The sequence below is a fragment of the Homarus americanus genome, unplaced genomic scaffold (genome assembly GCF_018991925.1).
Source record: "Homarus americanus isolate GMGI-L3 unplaced genomic scaffold, GMGI_Hamer_2.0 scaffold33963, whole genome shotgun sequence".
NCBI lineage: Eukaryota > Metazoa > Arthropoda > Malacostraca > Decapoda > Nephropidae > Homarus > Homarus americanus.
This window is the reverse complement of record NW_024720436.1, coordinates 1-22,436: the sequence shown is the minus strand read 5'-3', so window position 1 is coordinate 22,436 and position 22,436 is coordinate 1. Positions and strand designations below refer to the sequence as shown.

General features: G+C 41.9%; 1 pseudogene; it reads right to left on the bottom strand.

The window, feature by feature from the left end:
• LOC121860536 overlaps window positions 1-8,043 on the bottom strand; it is a 97,695-nt pseudogene extending 89,652 nt beyond the window's left edge.
• Window positions 8,044-22,436: the final 14,393 nt, after the last annotated feature.

The window sequence follows — 22,436 nt, the reverse complement described above, 5'->3', positions numbered from 1 at the left end:
TGATGCATTAACGGGTACAATGTTTTCTTCTTGTTTAAGTCGACGTTTTGGTCTGAATCAAAATGGTATGTTTATTTGCACTGTCTTTTATTATTATTATTATTATTATTATTATTATTATTACATGAATTAGCTTGAATATAACACGCCTGGCAGTAATACATTTTAGAGTGTGTTAGTGGACGTGGGTGCGTGCTGGAGGAGTGTGTAGGTACATGCGTGGCTTGCTTCTTGAGTGCGGGTGTGCTTTAATGAGTGCATGGGTTAGTGCGTGGTAACCTTGAGTGCGTGGGTTCGTGGGTGGCTATGTACAAGATCATTGAAGTTTTGTCTCTCAGTCGATGTTAGAGTGTGTGGCGGTGATGTACTGTCAATTTATCTAGTCTTAAAAAATGATTCATAATCCCATAAACTACTACTACTACTTTTTTAACGTGGCCTCCAGCCTTCCCCAATAGCCACACCTTTGCCACCATTTTATTACCTTAAAATTTAATATCCTAATACATAAGTAGCTACCCTAGCTGTGTTGAGTTAGTTGAGCCGCAGATCTATGCGGCATTCAGTGACTGTTGTTGGCTTTGGGGCCGACGATCTCGTTCCCCTGAGGCAGAGAAATGCAGACCTAAGTAGAGAGAAAGACAGTCGACATCTCAACCAGGCTGTAACATAACTTCTGGGCTGCTGTTTCTGTTCGGAGATCACCTCCGCGAGTCTGGCGTAAAAACATCTTGCACTTGGTCCCATCCCACCAGAGGTTGTGAACACTAGAGGAGTGAAGCTGCCTTGATCAACGTTCTGAATTCTCTCCCCATATGCCCTTATCTTATCGTTCTCGTTCCTCCTGTGTGCAGCATCGAGAGTTAAGTTACGGTGACTACTACTACTACTACTTACATATGGGACAGTCGTAATCTACAAACGCAATTATTTACACTTATACACTAATATTAAGACATTATTAGGACATTAGGCTTACAATTTCAACCGTAATCTTGCTAAAAAAAGGTCAATTATAGTAAAATCTTGTTATAGGTACTTCTGAACTTGTTGATGTGGTATATAATTTGATATTTAAGTAATTATATACCCTATAATTCTTGGGAAAGTTTCAAATGTTTATCTGATATTTATTTCACGACATTCATGGATTTTTTTCAATGTTATTTAGTATTTGTGTGTTAGTCTGGATGTGCTGAAGTGGTTAAACAATAATTTCAAATTCCGTGAAAAAAAAAGGTTTATTCCACCCTGATCAGACAGACAATAGACCTGAGTTACGGATCCTGAAAAAAATATAGAGGATACCGAAGTGTTTTTTTTTATTTATGTTTTTGTTTTATTGTTAATGGTCTTTTGTTTTTGACGTCATATCCGACAACTCTACAGCTGTTGCCATACAAGGGTCTCTTATTTTTCCCTCCCTGGGGTAATCCTAACTTTTAAATTCATTCCATTTAACGGTTTTAACGTCTCCATCCTATCCTGGTATCCTAGTGAGAAGGATATAATGATCACCCTGCAATCTTTATCCTACCTTAGCAAGAAATTATCCTAGATGGGAATTAGAAGCATCACCGAGCTACTAGGAGAAGCTTGTGTGTGGAGGAGGAGCGATCGTATAGAGCAGATTAAAACTATCGTATTTAAGGGATTACGCTATTTTTCTTCGATAGGATGGAAGCAGCGTGCTCAAGGGATTAAGGTTTTCGTGTTGAAAGGTTGAAACTGGCCTCCCGTTCCCCTCTCTCTCTCTCTCCTTTCCACCTACCATTTTCCCTCACTCTCACAACTATCCTCCCCTCCCCTCTATCCATCCCTCCTTCCCTCCTTAATCTCTCCCTTACAAGCTTGGCCTCTCTCCCCTCCCAGTGTCTGAATATATGTATGTATCCTGTATGAATGTATCCTGTATGTATGTATGTATGTATGTATGTATCCTGTGTGTATGTATGTATGTCTATTTGTTTTCTCATACACCATAAAATAAACTCAGATTATACTCCCGTTTTAAGTATTTTCTAACCCCCTTTTCTCTCGTTCGTACACAGACGACCATTCAGTAAATCAACTTAAATAAAATATGTATTATCAAATTCGTACACTGTATTTTATTAAGTAATTTAGTTGTTTGATTTATTATTTTAGTTTAGTTTATTTTGTTTATCATTTCATCACTTATCAGCTTAAGGGTGGGTGTGTGTGTGTGTGTGTGTGTGTGTGTGTGTGTGTGTGTGTGTGTGTGTGTGTGTGTGTGCGCGCGTACTTATATTCACTACAATATCAAATTTCTCGCCCACACCCTCTGTCTAAACCCACGCCCACACCCTCTGTCTAAACCCACGCCACACCCTCTGTCTAAACCCACGCCCACACCTCTGTCTACACCCACGCCCACCCTCTGTTTACACCCACGCCCACACCCTCTGTCTACACCACGCCCACACCCTGTCTACACCCACGCCCACACCCTCTGTCTCACACCCTCTGTCTACACCCCGCCCCACCCTCTGTCTACACACCCACGCCCACACCCTCTGTCTACACTCACGCCCACACACTCTGTCTACACCCACGCCCACCCCCTCTGTCTACACTCTCGCCCACACCTCTGTCTCACCCCGCCCCACCCTCTGTCTACACCCCGCCCACACCCTCTGTCTACACCCCGCCCACACCCTCTATCAACCACGCCCACACCCTCTGTCAACACCCTCGCTCACACCCTCTATCCTCCCACACCCCATCTACACCCACACCCTCTGTCTACACCCTCGCCAACACCTTTATCTACCCCACGCCCACCCTCTGTCTCTCCCTCGCCCACACCCTCTGTCACACCCTCCCAACACCCTTTATCTACACCACGCCCACACCCTCTGTCTACCCCTCGCCCACACCCTCTGTCTACACCCTCGCCCACACCCTCTGTATACACACACCCTGTTACACCCACACCATCTGTCTACACCCACGCCCCACCCTCTGTCTACACCTCGCCCACACCCTCTGTCTACACCCTCGCCCACACCCTCTGTCTACACCCCACGCCCACACCTCTGTCTGCACCCTCGCCCACACCCTCTGTCTACACCCCTCGCCCACACCCTCTGTCTACACCCACACCCTCTGTCTACACCCACCCCTCTGTCTACACCCCACCTCTGTCTACCCTCCCCAACCCTCTGTCCCACCCCGCCCACACCTTGCCTGCCCACCCTCTGTCTACACCCTCCCACACCCTCTGTCTACACCCACACCCTCTGTCTACACCCGCCCCACACCCTCTGTCAACACCCTCGCCCATACCCTCTGTCTACACCCTCGCCCACACCCTCTGTCTACACCCACGCCCACACCCTCTGTCTGCACCCTCGCCCCCACACCCTCTGTCTACACCCTCCCCACCCTCTGTTTACACCCTCGCCCACACCCTCTGTCTACACCTCGCCCACACCCTCTGTCTACACCCCTCGCCCACACCCTCTGTCTACACCCTCCGCCCCACCCTCTGTCTACACCCCTCGCCCCACACCCTCCCCACACCCTCTGTCTACACACCCCGCCCACACCCTCTGTCTACACCCCTCGCCCACACCCTCTGTCTACACCCACCCCCACACCCTCTGTCTCACCCTCGCCCCACCCTCTGTCTCACACCCCTCGCCCACACCCCTCTGTCTACACCCCCACACCCTCTGTCCACCCCCTCGCCCCACACCCTCTGTCTACACCCTCGCCCCACCCCTCTGTCTACACCACACCCTCTGTCTACACCCTGCCCCACACCCCCTGCTACACCCACCCCTGTCTACACCCTCGCCCACACCCCTGTCTCCCCCCACCCCACCAACCCGCCCACACCCCTGTCACACCCCTGTCTACACCCACACCCTCTGTCACACCCCACACCCTCTGTCTACACCCTCGCCCACACCCTCTGTCTACACCCTCACCCACACCCGGAACCTAACTTAACCTAAACGTGACCTGAAAAAATAACACAAATTTTGGGTTACTTGAAAAATTTAGCTCCAGGGAATTAATAGCTTAGTGTATGTACCACACACACACACACACACACGCACACACACACACACACACACATATATTGGTTCATTTCATAACTAATACAAGACTTAACAAGATCACCTCATATATTAAATAGTTAGGCTAGGTTAGGTTAATTTGTTTGGTTAGTTTAGGTTAGGTCAGGCCAGTTTAGGTTAGTTCAGGTCAGGCCAGGTTAAGTTAGGTCAGGTCAGGCCAGGTTAGGTTAGGTTAAGTTGAGTCTTAAAATATTCTCATTCTCTTTCGTTATGTATTATTATATATATTTTTTCAATAAATAATATGTTTGCAATTTTATTTTATTTAACAAATTTATGAACAATTGTTGACAAAATAAATACGTCAGGTGAGGGAGGGAGGGTGGCGGTGTATGCGTGGGGTAGGGATGTAGAGTGAAGACTTGGCACCGTCGCATAGGAGTGGGGTGGGGGAGGGGTTAAAAAAAGGTCTCCTCAAACATTCAACTTTGACGGCATTGTTGTGGTTCTCTCTGTGTATTGAGTTATTTATACCACATTGTTATTATAAGCTGGTCCTGGCTTGTGAATGAATAAAAAAATCAATTTGTGTTGTGAAAAGAAAATCGCTGACTTTTAACCGTAACCTGTATGCGACTGTGCCAAGTCTCCATCTTACACCATAACAGTACATAGATTAGAATATTGTATTACCTTTTGCTTATTAATATTTCAGTTCAGTGTTCATCGTATTTTCTTTATTTTTGTTTTAATAAGGAATTTTAATCTTTATGTAAATTTCGTCTCCTTTTACAATAATTTCAGTGAAAAAATTACGTAACCTTAATTTATTAGTAAAAAAAAAAATAATGGGAATCCCAGAATGAATTAAAATAATCTGCTATGATAATCTGCTATAATAATCTGCTATGATAATCCGTATTTAAAACTTCATCATAAACTATATTAATCTTAAAAGAAAAAATCCGTACAAATTATTATCCGAACTGTAATTTTCTTGTGTTTTCTCTGCTAAGCTGTGTATGTGTGTGTGTGTGTGTGTGTGTGCGTGTGTGTGTGTGTGTGTGTGTGTCTTTCTTTGTTTTTTTGTATGTGTGTGTGTGTGAGTCTGTACTTATATTTGCGTCTCTGTGTATGTTCGTGTATATGTGGTATGTGCGTGTATGTACGTATTTCTGTGTGTTTGGTGTGTTTACGTGTCTGTACATGTGTGTGCGTTTGTAGGTACGTATGTATATTTATGTACGTGAGTGTGTGTGTATGTACGTGTGTGTGTGTACGTGAAAAGCTGATCCTCGGCCACTCAGGAAATATTCCAAGTTTTCACGTCTTTGATTCCCTCTTTAGAAAACTTGTAAATATATTCCCGGGAATCACCATCTTTCACCAACTCCTACATATTTCACCCAACTTTACTCTAAGACAACTTTTCGACGCTACTAAGAAAATAAACGATAGCATATATAAGTGTAGTATTAGTGGCAGTAGTGGTAGTAGTAGTAGTAGTAGTAGTAGTAGTAGTAGTAGTAGTAGTAGTAGTAGTAGTAGTGGTAATTAGTAGCAGTAATAGAATAAGGAGTAAGAGTATTTATACATACATACATACATACATACATACATACATACATACATACAAGAGTAATACTATAATTAAGTCCTATATTACATATTATAAAACATTAATATATTCGTAATTAAACAAAAATAAAAACTTACAAACACAACAAAAACACAAAAACAAAAAACAAGTAAACAGTGAACCAGGGTAAATACTGTCTTTGTTTAAACTATCTCAACAAACAAACACACGACTCAGCAAATTATATATCAACTTAACAAAAACATTCACATTGTTACAACTCATTTATAACTTTCTAACTCATTTTATTTACTTTTATTCACCTTTTATATTTCCTTAACTCACTTTATCCATTTAACTTACTTAACTCATTTAATTTTACTTAACTCATTCACTTTACTCTCTTATTTTTCTTTTACTTAACTCACTTTATTTTACTTAACTTACATCATAGAAGTAAAAATAACTTATTCCAACAAATTTCTTCTAATAATTTCTTCACCTTTATAATTTATCTAACTAATCATCCTTGGCTACCTGTGACACACTTCAGGTTCACCAACAAAATGTGGATAATTGCTCCAACAAATTGCCTCGACTCACTCCAACAAATTGTCTTAAGTTACTCCAACAATTTGTCCTTAGATACTCCAGCAAATTCTCTTTAGTTACTCCAACAAATTGTCTTAAATACTCCAACAAATTGTCCTTAGATACCCCAACAAATTCTCTTTAGTTACTTCAACAAATTCTCCCTGTAATTTCTCCAACTAACTATTATATGTTACTCCAATAAACTGTGTGTAGCTAATCCAACAAATTACGTATATTTACAAACTGGACTTTAGTGTAAGTACTGTACCATTCATAAGTCATCCAACTAATTTGTTTAGCTAATTAGTTCATAAATTAACTAATTAACCCATACAGCTAATACAGTTAACCTCATTAGTTAATCCAATTCGCCCATTCTTGTTTACTCCAACAAACTATATATTTACTCCAACAAACTGTGTATTTACTCCAACAAACTGTGTATTTACTCCAACAAACTATATATTTACTCCAACAAACTGTGTATTTACTCCAACAAACTGTATTTACTCCAACAAACTGTATATTTACTCCAACAAACTGTATATTTACTCCAGCAAACTATATATTTACTCCAACAAACTGTGTATTTGCTCCAACAAACTGTGTATTTACTCCAACAAACTGTGTATTTACTCCAACAAACTGTATATTTACTCCAACAAACTGTGTATTTACTCCAACAAACTGTGTATTTACTCCAACAAACTGTATATTTACTCCAACAAACTGTATATTTACTCCAACAAACTGTATATTTACTCCAACAAACTGTATATTTACTGCAACAAACAATTTATTCCAACAAAATCAATATTTAGTCCAATAAACTCTAGGATTTTGGTAAATAGTATGCCAAACATTTATTCTGTAGTTAGTTAATCAACAAACTAACTAATTATCCCCCCACCACCGCTACTGCATTTAAACTCCATAAATTACCCTAGCTAATTTCATGGTTTAACACAACAAACTTTATCATTATTATCACTCGATATTTTTTTTTCAGAATTAGAATCTAAACAGCAAGACTCGTGTTGGCAAAAAAAAAAAAACTTACCCACTCCATCGACGAGGAATCCAAACACCGCGAGAAGCACAACTAACACACCGAACCCTCTTCCTCCTCTGCACGTCTTCCTCCGTCGAGTAGAGGAAGAGAAGAAGGAAGAAGAAGAAGGGGAGGAAGGGGAAGAGGAGGATCTTGAAGTCCACATTTTCCACCACTTCATCATGTCTGTATATTGGTTTTTGCTCAAGTTCATAAGGTTTTAAGGTTCAGTCTTGTGGATTCGGATCATACGAATCGAACTCCTTACTGAGAGTATTTATTTATTATTATTATTTTATTTTTATTTTTGAGCACTTATTTTCGGGGGATAAAGTTTTATAATATATATTTTCTGTTCTTTACTTGAGAACAAATCTATATAAATTGATCTCTTTACGACTGTAGGTTCTTAAATTTATATATATAGATATATATAGATGTATATATTGTTCAGCACTTCATATTAAACTAAGCGAGCGACGAGAACAATTTACATAACAACGTCTTAGCACTTTCCTCCACTTACACAAAAATTATTATTTCTACTTTCTAATCTCTCTGTTTCCTCCCGTGGTTTATCAACATTATGCGTATTTTACGATATATATAACGCCGGTAGGGGTAAAAAAGGGGAGGGGGGTGGAGCAGTAGAATTTGATAAGCGATATCTGTTAGTCGGTCCCACGTGTGTCGAGGTGTGGAGGGAGAGTGAACGAGGGGCGTCCACCATCGACTAGCCGCTACCACCGCTCGGCCCACACTGGCGAGCCCCGCCCCCATCACCCCCTTTATGTAGCCTCGGTCCCACGTACACACCTACTGCCTTACCTCAACTCCCTCTCCTCTCCCTCCTTCTCTTCCCCCCCACCCCTCCCTCCTCCTTCTCTCCCATCCTCACCTCTTCCTCGTTCTCTCATCCTCCTTCCTTCCTACCTGCTGTCTCTGTCTTTTGAATTATTCTCTCATCATAGTCAATGTACCTCTAACCAACCCAACCAAAACTAACCCAAACCTAACCTAATCTAATACCGTCTCAGGTAACTCCAGACCAGGTTGTTTAATCATCAGGTGAAATAAGGTGTGTCAGGTAATGTTCTTGTAATCTGAATAATGAATGTGTGTTTCCCTCCTGTCCAAAGATCTCGGGGAAATTATGAAGGATTGCTACTAGATTCTGCATGTATGTATGTACTGTATGTATGTATGTATGTATGTATGTATGTATGTATGTATGTATGTATGTATGTATGTCTATTAGTGGTGAGTGGAGACCAATTGTTGATTTTTCCGATATTTTCAGTTAAGTAAAAAAAGTTTCCAAAGTTAGATTATAAATAACAAACAAAAAAATAATATATATAGAAATTGAAAATGAGAGAGAGAGAGAGAGAGAGAGAGAGAGAGAGATAAGAAGAAAATATATATATTCTGACTCAAAATACATTAGTCAGTCCAACTCCCTCCTCACCTGACCTCACCTGAACTTAATATCACCTGTGAGGGACTCGAGTGTAGCTTACCAACAACAAGTAAATAATTCACACCCTCTTTTGTTCTTGTTGTGTTTTTGTTTGACGTTTTGGCATCATTACGAGCGGGTTGTCTGGCAAGTCCTCACACCTTGGCAAGCAATTAGTCTAGAAAGGTTCATTGATAAGCGCTTTATACAGGTAACAGATATTGGTAGTATTAATAATATTCACATTTGATAATAATCCAGGTAAATGTGACTGATTGATTCCCATATTACCCCATTATATGTTGGTCCTATTATATGTTGGTCCCATTATATGTTGGTCCCATTATATGTTGGTCCCATTATATGTTGGTCCCATTATATGTTGGTCCCATCATATGTTGGTCCCACACAGGCAGAATGGCGCTGAAAATACCTCAGAAAATAACGCCTTAAAAGACTATATATATATATTTCCTTTACAAGTTCAATTTAAAGTTTTTTTATTTTGTTAAGCCAAAAGTTTTAGGTATTTCATTATATTTCATCCGTATCCCAAACCTTTCGCACTCTATGACTTTCCGCAGCCCATTTAATTGTCTACTTTCCGCAATACATTAAATCATCCACTTTCTCTAACCCATTAAATAGACAACTTTCCGTAACCTCTTAAATCGTCAACTTCCCGCACCCAATGAATCACCAACTTTCTGCACTCATTGAATTACTAACTTTCTACACCCGGCGAATCTTCAATTTTTCGCTCCTCAAAAAATGAAAAAAAAATCGATATGTTGCTGTGTGTGTGTGTGTGTGTGTGTGTGTGTGTGTGTGTGTGTGTGTGTGTGTGTGTGTGTGTGTGTGTGTGTGTGTGTAACGTCACTTCCCATCCCATTATTGTCCACATTCAGATAATCATACTAAGCCTATTAGATAGGCTTAATTAGGCTCCAGGTGTTAATCTCGACAGGTAAGATAGATCATGATTAGTGTTTAAATTATTAGTTTTTATTTTATTTATCTTTTTTTTTTTGGGGGGGGGGGCGAGTCTAGTTACCAATCACAGGTAAGGTTAGGTCAAGTCAGGTCAGGTCAGGTCACTTCCTATAGTCTCAAGGAATCATTATTACAATTTTAAAATCACTCACTGTTTATTTACATCGATTCTACATAACAGTAAAACTAGCTAAAAATAAACACCTGTCTCGTTAATTGATACAGGTGTGTAAACAAGGATTTTCTACCATCACACTATATTTTTATTTTCTACAACACTGTATTTAATTAACCCTAGACTACATTATTTTACCAAGTTATTATGAACAAAAAAACGTTTTTATTGCGTTATCTGAAAGTAAAAATTTATGTGAGTTTCTCTGCTGGTATAACGTAATGGTTTTAAGAGGGTTATTTTATATTGAGGTTGAAGGCAAGAAATTTTTACGATATGCTATAGGGGGAGAGGTTTTTGTGCTAGTGGGAAGGAGGAAGGAGAGGTTTTGTGCTAGTAGGAAGGAAGGAGAGGTTTTGTGCTAGTAGGGAGGAGGAAGGAGAGGTTTTGTGCTAGTGGGAAGGAAGGAAGGAGAGGTTTTGTGCTAGTAGGGAGGAGGAAGGAGAGGTTTTGAAAGGTAGGAAGGGAGGAGGGAGAGGTTTTGTGCTAGTAGGGAGGAGGGAGGAGAGGTTTTTGTTCTAGTAAGAAGGAAGGAAAGAAGGAAAGAGGTTTTTGTGCGAGTAGGAATGAAGGAAGGAAGGAGTAGTTTTATGCTAAGAAGGAAGGAAAGAAGGAGTATCAGGAAGAAGGAAAAAACAAACCCCCTCCTGGCTATAGCTCAACACTCTGGTGAAACTCTCCCAAACACCTCATATAAAGTGTACAAACAGTGTTAGATCACAAGACCTCGCGGGGTGAAAAATCAGCTCGGTAAAATAACACCAGATTACTGTACATGGAACCCAGGCAAGAGAAGAAGGGAGGAGAAGAAAAAGAAGGGCGAGCTGGAAAAGAAGAAGAAGGGAGATGGAGAAGAAGGGAGGTGGAGAAGAAGGGAGGTGGAGAAGAAGAAGAAGAAGACCCACTCATACAACTTTTAAAAACTGACGTTACTTATTAATCTTGTTGATATAAAACAACAATGGAGTTTATTGGCAATACAAAAAATATATATATAAATATACAGAAATATCCAAGAAACAATATATATGAGTGAGATGTGAATGGAAACTGTAGGTCTGTCTTAACGTTTAGGGGTTCGTGTTGTTTACGAATGCATGTTCTCAGTGACCCCCAACCCACTGTTTCAACCATCGACTTGTAGCTCACTGTCTGTTGATTCTGTTGGGTGTAGCGGAAGGGTAGTTGAAATAGGAATATTGGTTCATTTCTTTTTCTTTTTTTCTTTCTTTCACCATCAAGTCAATGGGATTTCTTTCTTTCTTTCTTTCCCCCACCATCAAATCAGCGGGATGTAAATTAAAGTGAGACTAAACTCGTTATTAAGCTGCCTCCCCACTGTATGTATGTTTGTATAGAAATAAAAATAATATTCCTCGTTCAGATATACACAGTTGTATATTCTGATGGGTGTTAAAAAAAACACCTATCATTCTGCCTCTTGTTGTTCTTTCTCTGTGGTCGGATAGGTAGTGAATAATGTTGTCCCTTTTCGCAGGTTTTCTGTATACAATATCGAGAATTTTTGCAACCTTACCTACTACCGTTGAATACTATCTTAGAAAAGGACTCTCTCCCATCATCCTCTTCCTTTCTTTTCCCTCCCTTTCCTCCTCTTCCTTTCTTTTCCCTCCCTTTCCTCCTCTCCCTTCCTATCGTCTTCTCCACCTACCCTTCTCATCCTCCTTGCTCCACCCCTTCTAACCTTGTCAGACTTGAGGTCCTATCCCGTCTCCAAAAAAAAATTCTTCATCAAGAGGAGAACATTTGCTTCTCGTCTCCCCAAAGAATAATCCCCGTTACCTCTGCTCTAATTGAGGCGCTGAATATCACAGAATATAACTTTTCCGCTTTAACCAGGCGATGAAAACAAGGGGGAATCTCACTCACTGGTTCACATCGACCCGACTCCGCCGCTGCCGCCACCACCACCACTTGTTTCTGAGCTGCGCATTGTCGAAGGGGTGTGGGGTGGGGTATAGCCTCGCACAGACAAGCTCATATAAACTTTGCGCGCACAATTTTATGACATCAAAGTTCACATAATGCTGCCGCCTTCAAGATGACATGATGTGAAAATAAAGAAAACAAAAATAAAATGTGATATGTATTTATTTTATCTTTTTTTTTTCGTATTGTCTGACAGGAGATAACTGATAAAGAATTATTCTCATGACGGTCAATTAGGCGGTACCAGCGGTAAGGAAGCGGGCCAAGAGTTCTTCACGCAAATTATTTTAATGCTTCCAAAACATTAAACGTCTCCGGCAATCTTGAAGTCTTAATAGAAATCTTCCATTAACTTGACATTTACTTGAAGAAGAAAAAAATAAAGAAGAAAGAATAAAATTACTTTTCGGGTAAAATGAACTTTAATGAGTAGAGATTAAATAGTGTGTGTGTGTGTGTGTGTGTGTGTGTGTGTGTGTGTGTGTGTGTGTGTGTGTGTGTGGAGCCGACAGAAGGCGGTGTCTCAGAGGTGTGCGTAATTTGAACTATTCTTGTGAAGGAAAATTAAGAATATATTTAACTCTTATCACCTGAAGATTACAACCCCCCCAGTTTATTTCATTTTAAGATTGAACATCCAAATCGTAAACCTAACCTACCGAGAAGGCAACACCGTACACAAGGGGTTAGTAGACCATCGTCCCATTATATTCTAAAGCATTACAATAGTAGTTGAATGAGGGTGCGCCATGTCCGTAGACTTGCTGGTGGTAGAATATTATCTCATTATTCCTAGTAGATGATAGTAATTGGGCGTCTATTAAAGGCATATTCTTGATTTATTATGTTATTGTGATTTGGGTGTGTTATTGTGATTGGATACTGTAAATGTTATTGCGATGGGGTGTGTTATTGTTCATTGGGGTGCGTTATTGATCGACTTATTCACTGCTCAATGAGAAAGATTATATCACCACCAGCCGATTCATTCGCATTTTTTCTTTTTTTTGTGTGAATATTTGAGTTTTCTTCGTAGGTCTGCGTGACACAAGATGAATTTCTCATCTTTCTCAGTGAAAAGGTTTTTGAGATTATAATGGATGAGAAAGGTTGACGATGGATGGAAGGGTGAGGAGGGATGGGTAAGAAGGAGGAAGGGGGATGGGTAAAGAGATGGGGAAGGAGATGGGTAAGGGTTAAGGGAGGATGAGTAAGGAAATTGAGGAAATGGTAGTTAAGGAGGGACATCAGGAGGGAGGGGTAGGAGGGAAGGGTAGGAGGGAGAGCAGGAATGGTTTGAAGGGAAGGAAGAGGAGGAAGGGTAGGAAGGAAAGAAAGGGAAGTTTGGAAGAGAACTAGGAGAAAGGGAAGAGGAGGGAGAGGTAGGAGGTAAGGGGGGGGGAGCAGGTAAGGGAGAGGGGGAAGAGGGAGGTCGGTCACAACTTTTCCTAAAACCCTCTAGCCCGGAGGAGATCATATTGAAGTCGTAAATCGACCCAAAACGTCGACAGAAGTGAAAATGAAGGCAAAAATCCCATTGTTTACTCTCGTCTTAAATTCACTCATGACGTCTCCAGTCTTTTGAATACTTCTCAGGTCGTCCACTCAGCTGCCTCCTTCTCCTCACTCCCCCTTCCCCCTTTTCACCCCACACCCTCCTTCTCCTCACTCCCACATCCCTCTTCTCTTCACTCCATCAACCCACACCATTAACCCACCCCATCCTATCAACCCACCCCATCCTATCAACCCACACCACCGCATCCTGTCAGCCCACACCACCCCATCCTATCAACCCACACCCATTAACCTACCCCATCCCATCAACCCACACCACCGCATCCTGTCAGCCCACACCACCCCATCCTATCAACCCACACCCATTAACCTACCCCATCCCATCAGCCCACACCACCGCATCCTATCAACCCCCACACCCATCCCCATTCCATCCCAAACCCATCAATCCATCCTATCAACCCCCACACCTTTCTCCCTATCCCCATCAACCTCTATTTCCAACACACCCCCCACCCCACCCCTCCATAAAATAGTTGGAGCTACTTCTACAGATGATGGTGTTAGTCATTTGTTGCCAGTCTGTGTGTGTGTCTTGGAGGTAGAGTGGCTGAAAGTAGTTCTTTTGTGGTAGAGGAGAGACCAGCCTATGTGTGTAAGTGATGAGAGACAGAGAGAGAGAGAGAGAGAGAGAGAGAGAGAGAGAGAGAGAGAGAGAGAGAGAGAGAGAGAGAGAGAGAGAGAGATAAATAGCTTGGTTGGGAGAGAATGAGCGAGAAAGAGACTAACATTGAAATATAGACAGAAACAGACAGATAGGTTGACAGAGAGCTAAAAAAAATTCAATATATGAAGAAAAAATTAATTAAGCTTAACAAATGAAGGATGACTTACTTGAAGGTGTATTGAGTTAAGTTCTCAGTCTCCCTTTCAGTAGTGTGACCGAACATGTCTTATATACAGATTTTTTTTATTTCTTATAAGTACCGAGACGCCTTTTAAAACGACCTACATAATATCATACATGAACACTATACAGGATGACAGTGTTTCATAAAATTAGTATAACCATCAAGTGAAGTTTGATATATTGTCGCGTCTCAGAATGTTTTTTGTGTTTTTTTATGATCGTGCAATGACGCTAAATTTATTGGACAGTTAATAGTGATGAGAGTGAGTTATCAGATGCTTCTACACACACACACACACACACACACACACACACACACACACACACACACACACACACACACACACACACACACACCAATAAACTATAATAGATGTCATGAATTACGAACAAAAACCCCAAAAACCAGGAAGCCAATTACATTGAATGAGTCCTACCACAATAACAGTTTGTCTGGGATTATTATTAATTAAATAGTGTACCAGCTGATCGTTAAATAATGAGAAATTAAGTATAATAAGTAAATATAGTATTTTTTTTGTAAACATTCGCCATGGTGATAAGTTTTAGCCCTGTGTTCGGGTGGTGGCTATTGTTTTCTGTATACCCTATGTAATGGTGATATTGTTCGTAATTATTGACCTCTCGTTGTAGTAGTTGCTGGGTAGGTGATTGTAAAGCTTAATTTATTTTATACAACTTTTAGACTTGTGTATGTATTAAAGTTATTTGATTATATATGTGTGATTAGCAAGTATAAGAATGTATGATTTTTTTTTCTTCAGATGCGGACATATGACAGAGGACATTACTCAAGACAAGTGGGTAGCCCTGCTAACACTAGAATCACCTCGTTCTGCTGGACTGGGCTGCCACCCAATTAAACCGGGTTACTACTTCGTTGATTTCTATACTACTGTATATGACATATAGTAATCAAGAACGTATGATATAGACTACGTCCCGTGAAGAGAAACATTATCGCAACTACTAACAGGCACTGAGGTGGGTGATAACGAGTGATTGTGTTCCGATACGATGTTAAGTATTTGTTTTTTTATAGACCCTCTTACCTATATTATTATAGACAAAAGAAAGGATAAATTGAGGGCCTTAGAATCACAAGGCCACAAGCGCAATTTTTTTAAAGTGAGAAACAAGCTCCTAAACTTTTACGCTTGTTACTCCACAACCAATAAAGGTGGAGTTTGTTTTATTTCGAAGATTTTTGTTGTACAAGTGTCTGATCGGTACACGGGACTATTTTGGCAGATGCTCTATGTTGGCTTGCATAAATATACTGGTATGTACAGTCCCCTTCACTAGTGCGTTTACAGGGGCTCGTCAGGTTATATGTACAGTCCCCCTTCACTAATGCGTTTACAGGGGCTCGTCAGGTTATATGTACAGTCCCCCTTCACTAGTGCATTTATAGGGGCTCGTCAGGTTATATGTACAGTCCCCTTCACTAGTGCGTTTACAGGGGCTCGTCAGGTTATATGTACAGTCCCCTTCACTTGTGCGTTTACAGGGGCTCGTCAGGTTATATGTACAGTCCCTTCACCAGTGCGTTTATAGGGGCTCGTCAGGTTATATGTACAGTCCCCTTCACTTCAGTGCGCGTTTATAGGGGCTCGTCAAGAGTATGTACAGTCCCCTTCACCTGTGCGTTTATAGGGCTCACAGGTTATATGTGTCTTCATTTGAAAAGTGTTTTTACAGGGGCTCTGCCTGTGTTATATGTACAGTCCTTCACTGGTGCGCGTTTACAGGCTCGTCAGGTTATATAGTACAGTCCCCTTCACGGTGCTTACAGGGCTCGTCAGTTATATGTACAGTCCCTTCACTGGTGCTGCTTTACAGGCTCGTCGGATTATATGTACAGTCCCCTTCTGCTCAAGTGCGTTTACAGGCTCGTCAGGTTATATGTACAGTCCCCTTCACTCTGTGCGTTTACAGGGCTCGTCAGGTTATAGTATGTACAGTCCCTCTCACTTGTGCACATTTCATAGGGGCCTGCCAGGTTATATGTACAGTCCCCTTCACTAGTGCGTTTTACAGGGCTCGTCAGGTTATATGTACAGTCCCCTTCACTTGTGCGTTTACAGGGGCTCGTCAGGTTATATGTACAGTCCCCTTCACTTGTGCGTTTACAGGGGCTCGTCAGGTTATATGTACAGTCCCCTTCACTAGTGCGTTTATAGGGGCTCGTCAGGTTATATGTACAGCCCCCTTCACTTGTGCGTTTTTCTCAGCTGAGAAAAAAATGCCCCATCCCCTCCTCAAGAGTTACAGCTGATTGGCTGTTGCAAACCTGTCCGATTTTGTCCTGAGTAATGATATATTTCTAAATGAGTTTATTCATAATCGTTGGGATGACCGTTTCTGACGAGAAAGATATTTAGCTAAATAATATAAAGATACATACATACACGTAGGAAGTTTATCATACGTGAATTATACGTGAATTAACTAATATACTCTGGTAGCAAATTTGCGCTTTCTTGGGATGCATTTAATATATACTTATTTTTACCCATAATTAGGCATACTAAGACAAACTACACATCAGTAAAACTACATTATGCAAAAACTAACATTTTAAAAGATTAGAACCACATTTAAATATAACACGACCGTCAGGAGAGGCAGGAAAAATATGAAGTAGTTTACAGAAATATTTCCCGCCTCTGCTGAGGGGCCGTCAAAGGGGAGGCGGCGCATATATTGGGTCCTCCTATCGGCGGCAGCGCCCGTGCAGAGCCCTCCCAAGGGCCCGTAGGTACTCCTGAGCATGCTGATTTCGAATATAAGTTCCATAATTCGAATACAGGGTGATTATTGGTCGTAATGATGTTTGGAATATTTAATGACGTGTTTCAATACTAATTACTGGACAACTGCGGATTTGCAAAGTGCAATTCTGATGTTAATGTGTTATTCTGAAGTACTAATTAGTTAAACCCCTTAGATTTCAATTCTGAGAGAAAAGCATTTTTGGTCGAAAAAGGTGTAAGCCTTACATTTTGGCATTTCTTGCGCTTTTCTGTGTATTATTATTCTTGATAAAATTTAAATAGTTAGGCACATTATATTTTAGTTCTGAGAGAAAAGGTATTTTTGGCCAAAAATCCTGTAAGGGGTAAGCCTTACAATTTCTTCCAAAAATTAGATTTTGTTCAAAATCTCAGTATAGGTACTCCTAAACATGCTGCTTAAGGATATGTTAACTAAAATTTGATATCTGAATTATTGCTTGTTCAAGTAATTTTTAGACAATTTCAATCACTTTTGCAATGCTAATTACTCGCCACTTACGGGTTTTCGAGGTCATTTCTTGGTGCTTGTGTATTATTCTGGATGTACTTAAATAGTTAGGCACATTATATTTTAGGTCCAAAAAAATAGATTTTGTTCAAAATCTCAGTATAGGTACTCCTTCCACATACCACCTCTCCTCCCTCCCTCCTACCACCTCTCCCTCCCTCCCTCCACATACCACCTCTCCTCCCTTCCTCCACATACCACCTCTCCTCCCTCCTCCCTCGACACTATCCTCTCCCTCTCTCCATACTACCTCTCCCTCCTCCCTCCCTCCCTCGACATATCCTCTCCCTCCCTCCCTCCACCATACCACCTCTCCCTCCTTCCTCCACATACCACCTCTCCCTCCCTCCCTCCACATACCACCTCTCCCTCCCTCCACATACCACCTCTCCCTCCTCCACCACCTCCTCCCTCCCTCCCTCCCCTCCCACACTACCACCCCTCCCTCCCCTCCACCACCCTCCCCTCCCCTCCACATACCACCCCTCCCTCCCTCCCATCCCACCCCTCTCCCTCCCTCCCCACCACCCCTCCCTCCTCCCTTCCACCCCTCCCTCCTTCCCCACCCCCCTCCCTCCCTCCACATACCACCCCTCCTTCCCTCCATACCACCCCTTCCTCCCCTCCACATACCACCCCTCCTTCCCTCCACACACTACCACCTCCCTCCCTCCCATACCACCCCTCCTCCCTCACCACCCCTCCTTCCTCCCACATATCACCTCCTCCCTCCCCTCCCACATACCACCCCTCCTCCCCTCCACATACCACCTCCCCTCCCTCCACATACCACCCCTCCATCCCCTCTACATACCACCCCTCCTCCCTCCCTCCACATACCAACTCTCCCTCCCCTCCACATACAACCCCTCCCTCCACTCCACATACCCGTCTCCTCCCTCCACATACCACCTCCCTCCCTCCCTCCACATACAACCCCTCCCTTCCCTCCACATACCACGTCTCCCTCCCTGCATACCACCTCTCCCTCGCTCCACACCCCCCCCTCCCTTTCTCGTGGAAGTAGATTTTCGACTTTTCTTGAAGTAGATTATCGCCTTTTGGGAGATATTAACATATTTTCCAAAGTAGATTATCATAGAAACAGAAATTTGTATCACAGAAAATGTGAAATATTTCTACTTTCTGGGAAAGTTGGTTTATCTATCATAGAAAACGAAAAATTTGTATCATAGAAAATGAAATATCTACTTTCCGGGAAAGTTGGTTATCTCTTTCGAAAGTAGATAATCTACTTTTCGGAAAGTGATTTTCCCTTTAAGTGAAGTAGATATCGACCTTTAGGAGATATTAACATATTTTCCATAGTAGATTATCATAGAAACGGGAAATTTGTATCATAGAAAATGGGAAAATATCTACTTTCCGGGAAAGTTGGTTATCTACTCGAAAGTAGATTATCTACAAGTAGATTTTCGACTTTCTTAAGTAGATCATCGACTTTTGGGATGTATTGTAGTGGACCCCATCCTCTAAGTGACGACTGAGCTCACGCCTACCAGCCAATCAGCGTACAGCCAGCGATGCTGGTAGACCTACTCTCTCCAGTGCGGACGCACACGCTAGAACCAGAGTGCCGGGTGTGCCTGGCCTCTCCTTTGTGATTTTCCTGCTCTCACCCAAATCTTGATCTTCGTAAATTGTATATTAAATATGGCCATGGCTGGCCAGGAGACATTCTACTCTGACCTGCTGGACCAGCAAGATCTCTCTCCAGCACCTCACCACCCAGCTTCCTCAGAGGCTCCTCGCTCCTAGGAACTCAGGCAAGCTACTCCTCACCTAGTAACTCCTTAGCACTGCTCTGTACAACAGTATATACCAAAACGCATTGTGAGTTTCTACTTCCTCATTCCTGAGTGTGAGATATCTACATGTACGTACGTTTGTGTGGCCATACAAAGAAAATAGACATCTAAAGAGATTGACTACTGGCCCATTACAGTACCCCCACAAATGGTGACCCCAGATTCGCACTCACACAGGATGGAAGCGATCACTCTCTCCCAGTCTTCAAGCAACATGGAAGACTGGCTTATACAAGGCAGCTCTCATCGGCTCTACAGCTACTCTCTCTAAACCGCAGGTTAGACATCCTAGAGCAGCCTAGCTTCTCTAAGCAGACGAACTCCTCTTCCTGCCCCAAGCACCACGTCCTACCGACCCCAACACACCCGTCCTGCCTCAGATGCCGCCCGCCTCAGCAGTACCCCCTGCCACTGTCCTGGACCCTCCTCCTGACCCAGCCAGACCCGCCCACGACATTTCTGGGCACCCTATTTCCACCCTCAGGTACCTACCGCCTGTCGTCCTCTCCTGACGTGGACCCGCGGACCCCTGCTGTCATGGACCCTCCTCCCAGACCCGCCTTTCTGGGCACCTATTTCCACCCTCAGGTACCTACTGCTCCTGTCGTGGACCCTTCTCCTGACGTGGACCCTGCCGTCATGGACCCTACTCCTGACGTGGCCCCGGCTCCTGACGTGGCCCCGGCTCCTGACAGTCAGCCCAGCCAGACCCTGCCCACAACATTTGCCCCCCTTTCCACCCTCAGGTACCCTGCTCCTGTCCTGCACCCTGCTGTTGTCGTGGACCCTGTTGCTGCCATGGCCTGCCCATGGCCCAGCCAGTGACGTTGCCCCTGCTGTGACAGGAGCACAACAACCATTGCCTTTACAACCTCCTCTAATCAAAATCCTCCTCCCCTGATTCTCCCAGATTTTGTGCCACTAGACGGAGTCGTCACGTAGTGGTCGAGTGGTACGTACACCTCCCGTTATGTGTCCCTTGTGGGACACAACCCTTCAACCTCCAGCCTCCCGCCACGCCCGGAGAGGGTATTGTAGTGGACCCCATCCCCTACAAGTGACGACTGAGCTCCCGCGCCTACCAGCCAATCAGCGTACAGCCAGCGATGCCGGAGACCTACCTCTCCAGTGCGGACGCACACGCTAGAACCAGAGTGCCGGGTGTGCCTGGCCTCCTCCTCTGTGATTGGCCTCTCCTACGCTCACCCCAAATCTTGATCTTCGTAAATTGTATATTAAATATGGCCATGGCTGGCCAGGACACCATTCTACTCTGACCTGCTGGACCAGCAAGATCTCTCTCCAGCACCTCACCACCCAGCTTCCTCAGAGGCTCCTCGCCCTACAGGAACTCAGAGCAAGCTACTCCTCACCTAGTAACTCCTTAGCACTGCTCTGTACAACAGTATATATACCGAAAACGCGTTGTGAGTTTTTATTCTACCTCATTCCTAGTGTGAGATATCTACATGTACGTACGTATGTGTGGCCATACAAAGAGAAAATAGACATCTAAAGAGAATTGACTACTGGCCACATTACAGTACCTTACAGTATTAACATGTTTTCAAAAGTAGATTATCATAGAAAACGGGAAATTGTATTACAAAAATGTGAATATTTCTCTTTCTACGGGAAAGTTGGTTATCTACTTATCATAGAAAACAGAGTTGTATCATAAGTGGAAATATCTACTTTCTGGTAAATTGGTTATCTACTTTCCCAGTAGATTATCTACTTTTCGGGAAAGTAGATTATCGACTTTTGGGGAAGTACATTATCGACTTTTGAAATATTACCTAATTTTCGAAGTAGATTATCATAAACGAAATTTGTATCACAGAAAATGGGAAATATCTACTTTCTGGAAAGTTGGTTATCTACTTATCATGAAAACAGGAAATTTGTATCATAGAAAATGTGAAATAATCTACTTTCCGGAAGTTGGTTATCTACTCCGGGTAGATTATCTACTTTTCGGGAAAGTAGATAATATTTGAAGTAAATTATCGACTTTTTGAGAAATATTACCTAATTTTCCAAGTAGATTATCATGAAAACAGTTGTATCACAGAGAATGGGAAATATCTACTTTCTGGAAAGTTGGTTATCTACTTATCATGAAAACAGGAAATTTGTATCATAGAAATGGAAATATCTACTTTCCGGGAAAGTTGAGTTATCTACTTTCCGAAAAGTAGATTATCTACTTTCGCGGAAAGTGATTAATATTTTGAAATAATTATCGACTTTTTAGTATTACCTAATTTTCAAGTAGATTATCATAGAAACGAAATTGTATCACAGAGAATGGGAAATATCTACTTTCCGGGAAGTTGGTTATCTACTTATCATAGAAAAACGGAAATTTGTATCATAGAAAATGAAATAATCTACTTTCCGGGAAAGTTGATTTATCTACTCCAGTAGATTATCTACTTTTCGAGAAAGTAAATATCGACTTTGGGGAAGTTATCGACTTTTTGAAATATTACTAATTTTCAGAAGTAGATTATCATAGAAAATGAAATTTGTATCACAGAAATGGGAAATATCACTTTCTGGGAAAGTTGGTTATCTATATCATAAACGAATTTGTATCATAGAAAATGGAAATAATCTCCGGGAAAGTTGGTTATCTACTTTCCGTTCTATAATAATCACCTGGAAAATATGTTATATCTCCCAAAAGTCGATAATCTACTTCCGAAAGTGAAATCTACTTTCCGAAGTAGATAATCTACTTTTCAGGAAAGTAGATAACTCCTTTCCCGGAAGTAGATTATTTCCCATTTTTCTGAATACAATTTCCGTAACTAATTCATCAGAAAACCTTTTCCCAGAAAGTAGATATTCCATTTTCTTTGATATAAACTTCCCGTTTTCTATGATAATTAGATAACCAACTTTCCCAGGAAGTAGATATTTCCCATTTTCTTTGATATAAATTTCCGTTTTCTATGATAAGTAGATAACCAACTTCCCGGAAAGTAGATATTTCC